Source organism: Schistocerca americana, unplaced genomic scaffold (genome assembly GCF_021461395.2).
Source record: "Schistocerca americana isolate TAMUIC-IGC-003095 unplaced genomic scaffold, iqSchAmer2.1 HiC_scaffold_47, whole genome shotgun sequence".
Classification (NCBI taxonomy): domain Eukaryota; kingdom Metazoa; phylum Arthropoda; class Insecta; order Orthoptera; family Acrididae; genus Schistocerca; species Schistocerca americana.
This window is the reverse complement of record NW_025726203.1, coordinates 2582501-2587500: the sequence shown is the minus strand read 5'-3', so window position 1 is coordinate 2587500 and position 5000 is coordinate 2582501. Positions and strand designations below refer to the sequence as shown.

General features: G+C 51.5%; 1 pseudogene; it reads right to left on the bottom strand.

Moving 5' to 3' along the window:
- Positions 1-2014, bottom strand: part of LOC124584221 — a 3254-nt pseudogene extending 1240 nt beyond the window's left edge.
- Positions 2015-5000: the final 2986 nt, after the last annotated feature.

The window sequence follows — 5000 nt, the reverse complement described above, 5'->3', positions numbered from 1 at the left end:
CAGCGTGGGACACAAATCCAACTACGAGCTTTTTAACCGCAACAACTTTAATATACGCTATTGGAGCTGGAATTACCGCGGCTGCTGGCACCAGACTTGCCCTCCAATAGATACTCGTTAAAGGATTTAAAGTGTACTCATTCCGATTACGGGGCCTCGGATGAGTCCCGTATCGTTATTTTTCGTCACTACCTCCCCGTGCCGGGAGTGGGTAATTTGCGCGCCTGCTGCCTTCCTTGGATGTGGTAGCCGTTTCTCAGGCTCCCTCTCCGGAATCGAACCCTGATTCCCCGTTACCCGTTACAACCATGGTAGGCGCAGAACCTACCATCGACAGTTGATAAGGCAGACATTTGAAAGATGCGTCGCCGGTACGAGGACCGTGCGATCAGCCCAAAGTTATTCAGAGTCACCAAGGCAAACGGACCGGACGAGCCGACCGATTGGTTTTGATCTAATAAAAGCGTCCCTTCCATCTCTGGTCGGGACTCTGTTTTTTTTTTTTTTTTTTTTTTTTTTTTTAAAAAAAAAAAAAAAAAAAAAAAAAAAAAAAAAAAAAAAAAAAAAAAAAACTTTATTAACACAATACATTACAACTTTATAATAATACAAAAGATAACCCACCACCTTAATAATTAGTGGGTCTATGTATTATACTACTTCTACATACAGCAAGTTCTACTTTTTAGTATTTCAACTGGCTAACTTATGGACAAGGTTAATCTGCTAGACTATCCTACTATTCTGTTATATTCTGCAGCGATTACAGGTGTGCCAGTTGGTATTACAAACCTACTATTGTGAGGCCTGCTCACTGAGCTAAACCCATGTGAGCGTGCCCCTGGCACTGGGCTGGCCAAGTCTGTTTTTTCGCTGCAGTCCCTATTTGTTAGTGTTGTTAGTGTTCTAAATTTACTACTACTAATAATGATGGTTCTAAGTCTAAGTTGAGTGCAATTGTCGTAGCCTGGTGGGTGATGCACTCGCTGTCCTGGTCCAGTAGTGCGGCGGATTCCAGTCAATGGAGACTGGCCTGCTCCGCACCCGGCGGTATGGCGAGTACATCTTGGTCTAATCCGGGTTGATATCATCTTTCTTGATTTCTTAGGAATTCTCGCAAAACCTTATGTGATACCTCGTTTGCCAATTTATTAAGGATACTAAAGGTATCGGCACGTCGTATCAGGGCATAAGTGTCGTGATCTGGTAATTGCGATCGCAGGTCATGCGCCACATCATCATATAACGGGCAGTTGTATATGATGTGTTCCGGTGTTCCGTCCTGAGCACCACAGTCACACGCTGGTGTAGCTCTTTTTCCAAACCGACATAAGTATGTCGGATATGGTCCATGTCCCGTGAGAAAGTGCAATAGTCCCCTGCTTGGCTCGAAGTAGGTCATCCCAAGTCGTTCCCTGATGTTTGGCAGCAACTGAAAGACCCTCCTGCCAGCTTCTTCGTTCTCCCAAGATATTTGCCATAACTCTTCCCCTCTTATCTTTATGGCAGGTTTGTTTCCTACCTGGACCCCTAATATTTCCCTTGTCTTATCTGTTTTACCCTTAGTCACCCAGTACCATGCGGCCTGTTCCCTTATTTTTATATCTAACGGGCATAATCCCATTAACACCAATAGAGCCCCCCCAGGTGTCGTTCTGTAGGCACCTACGGACCGCATTATCATGTTTCTTTGCACTCTTCTCACGGCCATGGCCGGCATCACCCTCGTGAGTCTGTGGGCCCAGACCCCACACGCATAACCTACTATTGATGAAAGAATGCTATTGTGATATAATTTGATAAGAGCAGGTGGCAGGTGAAATCTTTTATGACTCTGTTTGCATATATTAGCTCTAGAATTACCACAGTTATCCAAGTAACGTGGGTACGATCTAAGGAACCATAACTGATTTAATGAGCCATTCGCGGTTTCACCTTAATGCGGCTTGTACTGAGACATGCATGGCTTAATCTTTGAGACAAGCATATGACTACTGGCAGGATCAACCAGGGAGCTGCGTCAACTAGAGCTGAGCAGCCGGCCGCCCGGGAGTGTGTCCCGGGGGCCCGCGCGAACACGCAAGCGTCCGCTCAATTATTCTGCAAACAGGAGGAGGCTGAGCTCCCCTGCACAATACACCTCGAAACCCTCTCAGGTCCCGGCGGCGCGCAGCGCCGTCCTAAGTACTTGGTCGGGTTCGAGAGTGGCGCAATCGCCCGGAGTTTGGCGAGTAGACGCTTTAGGTGCGACCACCCGTGCTCCCAACTGAGCTTGCCGCTGCCGACAGAGGCCCGGGAGCGTGCTGTCGTGGCATTGCCGGCGGGAGACAACACGCGCCACCTACGGTGGCCGGCAGCTCCAACGCCAGCGCCACAGAAGGACAAAAGCCCCACTTGGGTGCCGAAGCGAACTCTCCCAGCACAGCGCACGCGCCAACACGTCCGCACAGCTGCGATACAATCCACCTGCGAGAACCGCAGAGGCGACCGAGCAGCAGACGGCGTCGCGGCGCCGAGCGCCGGGCGGCGGCGCATCCTCAGCGCACACAGTCCTCAATCGGACCAGCACACTGCAGATGTCCACCGCGCTTCGCACCGGGCCCGCGAGGACCTACTTTGGCCGCACGGCGCCGCGTGCAGGGTGCGCCGGCGCGCAGCTGCGCCGCCTGCCGCCTCCGTCGGCCGGCGCGCCTGCCACTGGCCGCCCCCACCAGCCGGCTGTAGCGCGTGCGCCCACGCACCGCGCGGCCAGCACGCCGGGAGGCCCCCCCTCACCGGCCGGGGACGGTCCCACCCAGCCACCGCCGCGTATCGCTTCACACCCACATGCCATTCACGTTCGTGGGCATGGTGGGTATCGCTGAAACAACCGGTTGGTAGCTCAACCGATCGTCGCCATCACTGATTCACCTCTAGCGAGAACAACCGCACCACAACGGTTTACCAGTTGTTCATTTGCGTAACGTCACCAGCAAACGTAGACGTCCATCGCCATTTGCAAATTCAACGATTGTTGCATGCCTGTGTCAGGTGTCACGACACACTATGTCTGCCCACATACACGCAACAACATGTGCACGCTTCGCGAACACGTGGAAGGTGGCCCCCGTACGTATGCGATGTCCATTGCGCGAACGACTGTCAACCGGCCTCTGTCGCATGTCGCAGATGTGGAACGCAGTGCACCATGCTATCACGGTGTGTGAGAGGAGACGACTACGTCTGACAACACGCGCCACTACATCAACAGACGGCTCATGCTGATCGCCATCCACGGCATACCATACTGCAATCCAGCTCTTATAGGGAGACGACACGTAGCTGAGTGCACAATATTTGGACCGTATGGTTCGCCGTTGTTGGCGCAGTCGTGGTACGGTCACACATGTACCACGATGTATCATTCAGTACATGAGGACCAATGTGCAGTACAGTGTGTGATTTGGACGTACAACATCAGCGGACAGTTGACACAAGCCGTACCACAACGTAGGCTGTGCTTCGCCATGCGAATGCCAATGAACAACTGCGAAGGGCATTGAGCATGTACGTCCTACTGCCATCCGCATTACAGTGTATAGCTGCAAGGTGTTTCACATGAAGCGATACTCTGGGGACCGGGCAGTGCGAGTAGCAAACTATATTGCGGGGGTTGCAGTTAGGCAACACTACACTAATTTAACGCGTCGTATGACAATTACAGAGCAGGTTAAGGCCCAACGTGTGTTGGGTTAAGGCCCAACGTGTGTTGGGTTAAGGCCCAACGTGTGTTGGGTTAAGGCCCAACGTGTGTTGGGTTAAGGCCCAACGTGTGTTGGGTTAAGGCCCAACGTGTGTTGGGTTAAGGCCCAACGTGTGTTGGGTTAAGGCCCAACGTGTGTTGGGTTAAGGCCCAACGTGTGTTGGGTTAAGGCCCAACGTGTGTTGGGTTAAGGCCCAACGTGTGTTGGGTTAAGGCCCAACGTGTGTTGGGTTAAGGCCCAACGTGTGTTGGGTTAAGGCCCAACGTGTGTTGGGTTAAGGCCCAACGTGTGTTGGGTTAAGGCCCAACGTGTGTTGGGTTAAGGCCCAACGTGTGTTGGGTTAAGGCCCAACGTGTGTTGGGTTAAGGCCCAACGTGTGTTGGGTTAAGGCCCAACGTGTGTTGGGTTAAGGCCCAACGTGTGTTGGGTTAAGGCCCAACGTGTGTTGGGTTGAGGCCCAACGTGTGTTGGGTTGAGGCCCAACGTGTGTTGGGTTGAGGCGCAACATAGGTTAGGTTGAGGCGCAACATGGTTTAGGTTAAGGCGCAACATGGGTTAGGTTAAGGCGCAACATGGGTTAGGTTAAGGCGCAACATGGGTTAGGTTAAGGCGCAACATGGGTTAGGTTAAGGCGCAACATGGGTTAGGTTAAGGCGCAACATGGGTTAGGTTAAGGCGCAACATGGGTTAGGTTAAGGCGCAACATGGGTTAGGTTAAGGCGCAACATGGGTTAGGTTAAGGCGCAACATGGGTTAGGTTAAGGCGCAACATGGGTTAGGTTAAGGCGCAACATGGGTTAGGTTAAGGCGCAACATGGGTTAGGTTAAGGCGCAACATAGGTTAGGTTAAGGCGCAACATGGGTTAGGTTAAGGTACAATATGGGTTAGGTTAAGGTACAATATGGGTTAGGTTAAGGTACAATATGGGTTAGGTTAAGGCGCAACATAGGTTAGGTTAAGGCGCAACATAGGTTAGGTTAAGGCGCAACATAGGTTAGGTTAAGGCGCAACATAGGTTAGGTTAAGGCACAACACGGGTTAGGTTAAGGTACAACACGGGTTAGGTTAAGGTACAACACGGGTTAGGTTAAGGTACAACACGGGTTAGGTTAAGGTACAACACGGGTTAGGTTAAGGTACAACACGGGTTAGGTTAAGGTACAACACGGGTTAGGTTAAGGTACAACACGGGTTAGGTTAAGGTACAACACGGGTTAGGTTAAGGCACAACACGGGTTAGGTTAAGGCACAATACG